This window comes from Antechinus flavipes, chromosome 3 (genome assembly GCF_016432865.1).
Source record: "Antechinus flavipes isolate AdamAnt ecotype Samford, QLD, Australia chromosome 3, AdamAnt_v2, whole genome shotgun sequence".
Taxonomy (NCBI): Eukaryota; Metazoa; Chordata; class Mammalia; order Dasyuromorphia; family Dasyuridae; genus Antechinus; species Antechinus flavipes.
Window position 1 is genome coordinate 568,993,259 of NC_067400.1, and position 11,306 is coordinate 569,004,564.

General features: G+C 37.7%; 1 long non-coding RNA gene across 1 annotated transcript in view; it reads left to right on the forward strand.

Moving 5' to 3' along the window:
- LOC127555536 (uncharacterized) overlaps nucleotides 1–3,247 on the forward strand; it is a 40,867-nt gene extending 37,620 nt beyond the window's left edge. Inside the window, exon 3 of the long non-coding RNA XR_007952234.1 lies at nucleotides 2,928–3,247. This is a non-coding gene — a long non-coding RNA (uncharacterized LOC127555536). The remainder of the gene's footprint in view (nucleotides 1–2,927) is intronic.
- Nucleotides 3,248–11,306: the final 8,059 nt, after the last annotated feature.

Here is an 11,306-nt window from a genome sequence, read left to right on the forward strand (position 1 = left end):
CAAATCAATATATTAGCCAATTATAATCTTTCTTTTCCCCTCCCTTTCCTCTCTCCCTCCTTTCCTTTCTCCCTCCCTTCCTTTCTCCCTTTCTCCCTCTTTTTCTCTCTTGCTGTTTCATTGAGAACGGAAACTCTCAAAGAAAATATCATGAAACCAACAGTTGACAAATCCCTCCCCCTTCTTTTTTTCTCTGCCCCTTCTCCCTCCCACTTCCTTTCCCTCCCACCCCAGAACTCAGAAGCTCTGGTTCCAAATGAACTTTTACTTTACTTTGCTTAGAACCAGGTCATCATATAATTTCTAGACCACTCCCAAACTCTGCTACCCATATTCTGAACTTCCTCTTCCTCCCCCTCTAGAGTTCTGCCTCCTGCTCCTAAAGCCCAGGATGATCAGCTTTAATAAAGAAACTTTCACCTTGTCTAGAATCAAACCATTGGATCATTTCTTGGCCAGCATGGAACCATAGTTAGTTCCCTACCTTCTTCTAACCTCAGTTGTCCTAAAAGTGATCTATTTCTAGAAGAATGTAAATTACTTGAGGGCAAGGAATGTCTGGCTTTTTTGTGGTTACATCTTCAGCCTTACACAATGCATAGTACACGGAAGTACTTATTAAATGCTTTTTCATTTACATCCATTCCCTCTCCTTTCCATCAATTCAAAGGTAAACAGAGATAATCTTATTATTCAATTCTGTCTATGAGTCCTTTTTTGGGGCAAAGATCCTGAAGTAGCTTACCATTTCCTTCTCCAGCTTATTTTACTGATGAAGAATTGAGGCAAACAGGATTAAGTGACTTGCTCAGAGTCACACAGCTAATATGTGTCTAAGGTCTATTTTGAACTTGGCTTTTCTTGATTCCAGGCCTAGTACCCTATCCAGGTTATCTATCTCCACTCTTAAATAAAATTTAAATTGGGCAGCTAGGTGGTGTTGACCTCAGACACTTAAGACTTCCTGGCCTATGACCCCAATTGCCTCAGCAAAAAAAAATAAAATTTAAATCTTTTAGTTTCAGAGAATTGGATCCTTCCCTATCTTTTACTTTAAAAAATTGTCTTTGATTACAGTGAAACCAAGATTTCAGACCATAACAATCTCATTATTTCTTAGTATCTTTTAACACAACTGAGTTATAAGCAAAAAGCTTCCTGCGTAGTAGTTATCATTGTTGCTCATGGTATCTGCCTCTTTGTGACCTTATTTGAGGTTTTCCTGGCAAAGACACTGAAGTGGTTTGCCATTTCTTTCTTCATTAGGGTGGGAGACTATTAGCATCAGAAAGGATTAGGAAAAACTTGTATAAAGAGTTGTACTTAAAGTATTTGAAGAGATAGAAACCCAGATACAGTTAACTTGTCACATTGCAAGATAAGTAAATTAAAGGAGCACAAACCAAAGAGAATGGGGTGGAGTAAAGATTATTACTGATAGCAAGGAATAGGAACATCATCATAGAGGAAGTGTTGTTTGAATTAGATTTTAAAGGTTCATAAAGTGATAGATGAAGAGGTGGAAGGTGCCTTGGAGGTCATGTGGTTTAACTTTCTTATGTGAGAAATGGGGAAATTGAGGCACAGGTAGCTGAAGTGATTTGCCCAGGACTATACAGATGATAAACGGGAGAGCTAGGATTTGAACCCAGATCCTCTGAATTCAAAACTAGTGTTTGTTCATTACTCTTCAATGCCTTCAGAAGCAGGATTCAATAGGCAAAGTTAGGGAAAGAAGACACTCCAGAAATGGACAAACACAATAAGATTAAGGCAAGAAAATTGTCCAAAGATTAGAAAGGTACAAATGCCAGCTTGTGAAGGGCCTTGAATACCAAGCAAAGATGTTTGAAATTTATCTGGTAAGCCACAATGAGACAATGAAGATTTCAGAACAGTGGAATGATATGTTTAGATCAATGCATAAGAAAAATTATTCTGAAAGATTTTTTAGGGAGCTATTGCAAAGTTCAGATAAATGGTAATGACAGCAAGGTGATGGCTCTAGAAATAAATAGTAGAAGACTGATGAGAGAGTTTGACAGAATAAAACTTTGACAGAACCATGTAGCAAAATCTGTAGGCCTTAGTAACTGGATCTTAGAGGACAGAAAGAAGAATTTTAAAAATTATTTTTATATTATTTTATTATTACTTGTGTGACTCTGAACCCCCTCTGGTCTCAGTTTTTTCATCTATAAAATGGAGGATTGGATTATATGACCTTTATGTCACTTCCAGTTTTATATTTATGCTGTTTTAAGAAGTATAAAGCAGTTTATATAAATGGGAGGCTAAATAAATGGCACTATCAGACACTACAATATCACAATCCCTTAACACTCTACCCCCCAAACACTGCCTATTATCTTGTCATATATATATATACGTATATACATATATATACAAATATATATGTATATACGTATATATATATATACATGAAAGATATATTGAGTCACCTCCCACACACACACACCTAAAATAAGAGATAAAATGATACATCTGGTATCTTAATTCAGTGAGAATTCATCTCACTTAAATCCAACAAATAAAAGGCATTCAAACTGAATGTAAAAAATCTTGATCATTTTAAATGTGAAAATTAAACTGAAATGATGTGAACAAAAAGAGTGATCAGACTGAAGAATTTTAGTCATAACTCTAGAGGTTCTTTAGAAATTATAAGCCAATTTATAACTAAGATGATTTGAGAGAGATTCTAGGAAGTAGTGAATAACTATAGGATACTCCAGTTAAATCTCTTGGGAAATTGCTTGGGGTGTGGAGAGACAAGAAAGCACTTATGCCTCAGCCTTGGTCTCCTCTCCACTCTCCACTCTTCCACCCCTATCTTCTTCAAAATAGGACCTTTCAAACTTCAAAGAATCTGGCTGATTTTGGACTTCTCATCTTCCCATCTATAGCAGCAGCTGTTGGCAGTGTCTGTCTCCGGCGCCAAAGAAAGACTGGATGAAGATGCTCTTGAAAAAGCCCAGGAAAAAAGCTATACCATGCCTAAGGGAAACTTCTTGAGCGTCCCATAATAAGAAGGAAAAAGACTTCCATCAGTCAGGAGCTGTGAGGTACTCCTTTGCCACATATGCTCTCTAAGCTTGAAACCACTCTCCCTTGAACTTTGCACATGCATGTGGGAGAATGTATCAAAGACTCTGGGGTGCAAGGTTATTTTGTAACAACTGTTCTTACTATACCACTTTAGTAAATACCCCTTTCTAAAAACTAATTGAGTCTGCTTGACTAAATGATTTTCAACTGATAATTATGGTGATAAGCACAAAGGTAGGGGCTCAGAAGCTATATAAAGTCACTCATCTAACTCCTCAAAACTACCCCTAGATCCCTGAGGCATATAGTAGCTATATTTTGGGGATCTAACTCATCAGTGGGAGTAAAAACTAGGATTATAATGCCAAAGCATTTGTCCTACACAGTAATTATTTAGACAAAACAAGTTAAAGAGGAAGAGACTCTGTCTTCTTGGATATTATAATTAATGTATGACATTGGCAGGGAAAGATAAACATCAAAACAACTAACAGATGAATATGTACAATGATAGCATACACTAGATAAATCACATACACAGAATTAAGTAAGGAAATGAAAAACCCCAACCTTTCTCTCTGTCATCTTATTCTCTGACTTCTTAGTCACTAGATCTACACATTCTTCAAAGGAATAAATTAAAGGGATGTGAGAGAAGGAGCAAATAGTGCTTTTAACTTTGGCTCTCCATTTTTGAACAGGTGCAGGCTCTGGAATACTTTTCCATCCTGCCAACAGCAAATTTGCCATTTCTTGCTATTATCCCTGACTTTTTCCTCCTCAGCTAAGCCCAAAGCAATTTTGGAGAGGAGTATGGTAGCCAGGGTTGAGGGAAGATGAAACTATTACTTTCTAGTTCACCCCCCCCTCCCCCCTCCAATTCAATGACTGGCTAGTTTATTCTTGTTCTTAATAATTTTTATTACTACTATCATATAGACTATTATTACTTTGATGGAGATGTAGCATTGTTCAATGGAAAAAATCATGTATTTGGGACCAAAGAACCCCAGTTAAAATCCCACTTCTCTCCTATGTGACTTTGGATACCTTTTCTGGGTCAAAGGTTCTCATCTATAAAATAAAAGGCTTGAATTCAATAATCTCAAAAATCTCACCAGTTTCTATAATTCTTTGACAAGAGTTTGAGAAAATGAGAAAGCCTGAATGGTTGCAATTTCATTATTGGAGAGAGTATCCATTTTGTGAGATCACAGGATCATAGAGTTAGACCTGGAAGGAACCTTGGAGGTTATCAAGTTCACCTGAGACTCAGCCAGAGTGCAAGTAACTTGCCCAGAATTGCACAACTAGTAAGGATCTGAGGCAGGACTTGAAACCCAGGTCTTTCTGATTCCAAGTCTCAAACTCTGATGAAAATTCATCATTCCTTCATCCAGGATGTTACTGACTTTTCCTATTCTTTCTCTCTGTGTGTCCGTCTGTCTCTGTGAGTATCTCCTCTCTGTGTCTCTCTCCCTCTCCATCTTTCTTTGTCTTTTATCACTTCTTTATTACCACAGATAGCTACCTATTAGATCTTTCTACCTTCATTCTCTCTTCTCTGTGGTCCATTTTCCACACAGATGCCAAATTGATACTCCTAAAGTTACAGGTCTGATCATGTCATTCTCCCACTCAAGAATCTTCAGTAGCTCCCCATTGCCTTTAGAATACAATCTGGATTTGGTTATCTTTCAAGATTGATTATACATTACTTCTCTTTACATGGTCTACATTCCAATAAAACTGGCCTAGTTCTACCCCTCACCTTAATGTCTTTATGTCTTAATGGCTTTCTTCTATGATTGGAATTCTGTCCTTTCTCATCTTCACTTCTTGGAATTCCTAACTCCCTCTGGGACTCAGCTTAAGTGCTACTTCTTTCAAAAGGTCTTTTATGATTTGGTTAGTTATAGTGTCTCTCTTTCTTAACCATTCTCACCATAATCACTTTGTATTTATTTCATATATAACTTACATTTAGTTATGTGTGGATTTAGCTTGTTGGTTGAATTATATTGATTGAAGTCAATCCAGACAACTTCTACATATTTGAGGTTCCAACCTCAAAAAGAATTAGAGCATACTAAGCTACATGCACACACACCCCCTCCTCTGTATGCATGCATAATCATGTGTACATATACATACACACACACAAATACATATATATATATATATACACACACACACACACACACACATAATACACATACACACATCCCTAAGGGAACATACTGGCTTAGATACTACATATTAACATTATTTGGGGCAGGGAGGCACCTGAATGAGCCCTTTATCCAATCTATTAGACACATCTGCTCTTTGTGATTTTTGACTTTGAAAAGCTAAAAAAGAGGGATAACTTGGAGGCAAGAATCATTATTCTGAGTCCCCCTTTTTGTTCATTTTGACCACCTATACTTGTTTAAAGTCAATGTGTTAATAATGTGAAGTGTGGCTTTATCACTTATCAGCTATAAAACTATGGACAAAGGACTTGATATCTTTGGGTATGTTTTCTCAACTATAAAATGGAGCTACAAATACTTGCAACAGCTATTTATCACAGTGTTGTTTTGAGGAAAGCCCTTTATAAATTTTATAGTGCTAAAGAAACACGCCTAATTACTATCATTATTGTCATTATTATTAATAATCAGGACTCATTTCAGTCTCTGTTTTTGTAATACAAAGAAGCAGTCTTGCCTCTATGGTAGGTTAGGTTCACACAAGATTGAATAATAAATATATAGGCTTTAGTAGCATTTTCTCAAATTTCTTATCTTTGGGCACACTGTCTGTGCTTTGTCCTTTTGAATCCAAAGCAAGTTGTAAACAATGTGTTTCTTCACTCTGATGTCATTTTGAAGGATCAAATTACTTTGTCCCATAGCAATTGGCTGGTAAATATTTATCTGCTCTGATTGTTGTGAATCAATCTAAGCTGGCTCTCGCGCCCAAGTGCTGCTTATACAAAATTTCTAAATAATGATAAGAAGACTCAGTAAGATAAAATTTGAGAGAGTTCCTTCTAGTCCCATCTGAAATTGTGTTTTTAATATTCAACTATCAAAATATTTAAAAGGTTTAGAAAAATGCTAATCATTAATAGGCATTGGACTCCCAGGGCTTAGAACTGGTGAGTTCCTCCAAGTTTCTTTACTGCCATGAATTCTGGGATACTGGGAGTCACAAAAACTCCAACATTGCCAGTTCTGAAGCTGATAAGGTTGGCAAGGAAAAACTTAAAGGTGGGAAGTCATGCTGAGTAATCAAAGGTTCTGACTTTTGTTAAGATAAAGGTCATTCAGGTATTATGAGGCAGGCAGAATTGAGATTTAAACCCACATCTTCTGATTCCAAACAGGCATTATTCCTGCCACTACATCAAATTGCTTCACACCCTTTCAGAAGCATGGATTTAAACTACAACATGCCACATAAGTGGTCATCCAACTTTTGCTTGAACGACTTCCAGTGATGGGAAATGACAATCTCACAAAGCAGCCAATTCTATTTCTGGGCAGCAATTTCCTAATTATTAAGCTATTCTTCCTTAAAAAATCTTTTCCTTGTCATCCCAACTAATCCCAGAGCCACACATCCTCTTCTACATGATTGTCTTTCAAATATATGAAGACAGCTAAAATATTTTCCCAAAGTCCTCTGTTCTCCAGGTCAAATATTTGTAATACATTAAAAATATTTCATACAACAGATTTTAAATTCTTTCACCATCCTGGCCAGCATTTTTTTCTTTTTAAAATGTAGTACAACAATAATTGTCTACACCTGTTCAAAAGTGTGGAGAGGCCACTGTAGGCCTGAAATTCTGCAAGAGCATAATATTTAGATGTGGAATAGAGAAGGAGTGAGACAGTCCTCACTGGAGCATCTTGTGTAAGGAAAAGCAAGAAGATTTCCATAGTTGGATTAAAGAGGCCATGGAGGGGTAGAAGGTTTAAGAAGACTAATAGGAGGGTTATAAAGGGCTTTAAACATCCAACAAAGGATTTTATAGTCACTTGGAGGTGATAGGGAGCCACTGGAGCTTACTGAGTAGGGAGAAAGGAGTGGGATGGTTAGATTTGTGATTTAGTAAAATCACTTTGACAGTTGAGTGAAGGAGTGATTGTAGGGGGGTTGTCTTGTGCAAGGAGATTAACCAGCAGACTACTGCAATTGTCCAGACATGAAGTTTTGAGGGACTGCACCAAAGTAATAATAGTATCAGAGGAGACAAGGGGGGTATATTGGAGAGATATTGCAAAGGTACAATCAAAAGGTCTTAGAATGGATTGGATATGGGGGGACACCTAGGTTATGAGCCTGGGTGACTGAGAAATTGGTGGTTTCCTTGATAGTAATAGGGAAATATGGAAGAGGAGAAGAATTTGGGGAGAAAGATAATGAATTCAGTTTTGGATGTGTTAATTTTAAGACATTTATAGGATATCCAGATTGAGAAGTCTAATAGATAGCTGGAGAATGAAGAATGAAGGTCAATAGAGAGCTTAGAGTAGGATAGGTAGATTTGAGAATCATGAGGAGAAGTAGCTTCTTCCCACCCCCAATTCCCCCAACTGAGTGGGATGGGCTAGAAGCAGGTCTAAAATATGTTGCCAGTTCCAGGGTTCCTATACCTATCTGGTTTTTTGCTGGTAAGTCAACAATTATTTCTGGTGGTGTTGAGAAAAATGCCCCCATTTTTTATTTTTTATTTTATTATTTTGAAAAAATTTATTTTATTAAAAAAAGAATAAGAAAAAAGAAAAACAGAAAAGGAATACAAAACAAAACAGAACAGAACACTGTCATGTGCCCAACAGAACATCAATTTTTTTTCTCCCTCAGTGATGGTTATGAGGGGCAGAATTAGAAGCAGGTTTGGTGGTTTCAGGATTACGGACATTCCTAAAATTCTTGATTTGTTTCCAGGAAATGAGCTTGGACTTAAACCAACTAACCAATAAGAAGTTATTAAATGTTCCAAATCCAGATTATAGGCTCAAGGAATATTTATTAAGCCCCTACTATGTGTCAGGCTAATCTGTGCTAAAATCCTGGAATATGAATAAAAGAAAAATGGAGGGATTGGTGTTCATGGCTATAGCCTCCAATCAGAGACCAACGGAGGAGACTATTCTAGTAGGATCATAATTCAACTCAATTTAATTCACTTTAAAAAGCATTTGTCAAATGCTTATTTACTATGTACAGGACAAGGTGCTAAATAACAGAGCTAGGAAGACAAAATATAAAAAAGAATTATGAGAGCTCCAAGAGTCTAAAAAAACGCTAGTTTCATTGTGTCTTTGTATCTCAAGGTCTAGAACAGTACCTATCAAGCAATAGGCACTAATTAAATGATTATCCAGTTGGACAGGATTGAACATGTTTCCAAGAAAGTAAATTACACAATGTATACAAAATAATAATTTCCAGATGAAAGTGTGCTACTATGTTGCAGCAAGAAAGGCTTCTTGGGTTAAATTGTAAATAAAAATCAGAATTCCAAGAAGGTTGTGCATAGGGACCAGGTCATGTAATGGGAATAGAAAATGGGTAAGGAATATTAGAAGATAAAACCAGAAAAGGAGGAAGGAACCAAACTACAAAGGGTTTTAAAATGCCAGAGGCTACAGAGTTGCATTTTGGATGCAACAAGAGGAAGATATTGAAGATTTGTTAAAAGAAGTGACATGGTCAGACCTGTGCTTTAAGAGGATCAATTTGGCAGGGAGATAATCGATGGATTGGAAAGGTGATTAATGGATTTGAGGCAGGGAGACTATTGTAACAGGGAGCTATTGTTATAAACTAGGGGAGAGATGACTAAAGGCCTGGTTCTGAGTCCAGTTTATGGACTCCATCAAAGCAGAATCAAGAGATGTTGTGGAGGTAAGATTACTAAGACTCTTAAAATGGGAATGGAAAAGAGAAGCAAGAGATCAAGTCTATCTATAATGTGTTTGTTGAGTGTAATAGCCTTTCCTTCCCTATTCCAAGCATAATAGCAATAACATTTTCTCTAAACCAGAGGTTAATCTGCGTTTAGAGTAATGGGTTAGGTATATAGGGAGCAATATAAAATTATTATATAAAACAGGCTCCTTGCCACCTTTAAGCTCACAATAAAGAGGGGAAGGAGACACAAACATAATTAAGTATAATCCATCATTATGATGGAGTAAATAAAATGAGTCCTGGATTTGGAACCTGGGAAGACCTGTGTTGTTTTCATCTCAGATATATTTTTACTAAGCAAGTCACCTCTAAAAAGGCTATTTTCTTATCTGTATACAATGCCAAAGTCCCTGAGCTTTAATTTCCTATAAAATAGAGGTAGTAACATCTATCTCACAAAGTTTTTATGAGAATCAAATGAAAATATCTGAAATGCTTTGCATATTTTGAAGTGCCATAATAAATGTGTAATTAGATGGTGAAGTGGATAGAGCTCTAGGCCTGGAGTTGAGAGGACTCTCCTGAAATCAAATCCAGTTTCAGAAATTTACTTGCTGTTGTATCCTGGGCAAGCCATTTAATTCTCATTGCCTCAGTTTCCCTATCTGTAAAATGGGCTGGAGAAGGAAATGGCAAACTACTTCAGTATCTTTATCAAGAAAACTCCAAATGGAGTTATGAAGAGTAGGAAACAACTCGACAACAACAAAGGCATTATTGCTACTACACTTTCATTATCTGTTTAAGTTCAGGGGCTTGAAGCCAGGAAGATGACATACTTTCTTATTTATTTTAAAAATTTATTATTTTTTAATACACATTGCTTTATGAATCATATTGGGAGAAAAAAATCAGAACAAAAGGGAAAAAGAGAGGAAAAAAACAAAAAAGAAGTGAACATAGCATATATCGATTTACATTCATTCTCTTTAGTTCTTTTCTCTGGATGCAGATGGCATTTTCAATCCAAAATTTATTGGGATTGCCTTGGATCAGTGAACCACTGAGAAGATGGAAGACCTAATTTCAAATCCCACCTCTGACAACCAGCTAAGTAATCCCAGCTAATCACACTATATGCTTCAGGCAGCTTCCTAGGGCTTATTTTCAGGAGTCATTCCCTCCTCAGAGAGAGGCCCAAGGAGAAAAACATTTTACAGACGTTTCACTATTTACACAAGTAAATATTCAGAGAGGTCCAAAACAAAGTGCTGGGGAGGTATGAGGGAGAGGGGGACTCAAAGTTTTAGAGTTGAAAGTAAATGTAGGCAACATTTAGTCCTATCCATTTGGGTGAAAAAGCAAACAATTACTGGATGAACTGGATAGAAATGAACTGGATTTGAGCCCTGGCTCTGCCATTTTATATCTGTTTGACTCTTGGCAAGTAACTGACCTCTGGGTCCCACTTTCCTCATGTTAATAAGCTTTTATTAATCACTCACTAAGTACCAGTCATCCTGCTAAGTCTGGGATACAAAGAAAGATAGAAGGTAGTTCTTGTTCTCAGAGCTCAAAATCAAATGGGAAAAACTACACAGAAATAACTACATACATGACAAATCGGAAATAAACAACAGAAGGAAGACATTTCCTCTTCCTACTTTCCAGTTCTAGGACCATCAAAAATCAGTACTGCCATTGTTTTCAGAAAAAGCCTGTCAAGTTCTTTGCCCACATCTTCACACACCATCTTAATGACTTTGCAGAGAATTTGTTGTTCAATCATGTCAGTTTCTTCATGATCCCATTTGGAGTTTTTTCTGCAGAGATGCTGGAATGGTTTGCCATTTCCTTCTCCAGTTCATTTTGCGATGAAGAAGCTGAGGCAAAGAGTTAAGTGACTTGTCACCCAGCTAGGACTCCAGGCTCAGTCCTCTAGCCACTGGGCCACCTAGCTGTCCTTCCAGAACCCCACTGTGCTCTCTTTTTTAAAAAAGTGTCCTTCTATTATAAGGTAAACTTCTTGAAGACAGGGACTAAGCTCGCTTAAGTAACCCTAGAGCTCAGGGTTTAATCGGCGGGCTACACGATCTCTAACCACGCTAGTGCCAGCCAAACACTGGAGCATGGGCGGGCGGGTAATGGGGGAGGAGATGGCGGAGGTAGGCGGGTCCTCCTCGGGCTCCGCCTTCTCCCGGGAGCTGGATCGCAGCTACAATTCAGCCCGGAGCCCCCGCCCACGCCTGCGCATTAAGGCCCTCCCAGTCCCTCTGGGTCCCGCCCCTCCCCGTCGGCGGCCCCCCGCCCCGGGACCTGTGCGT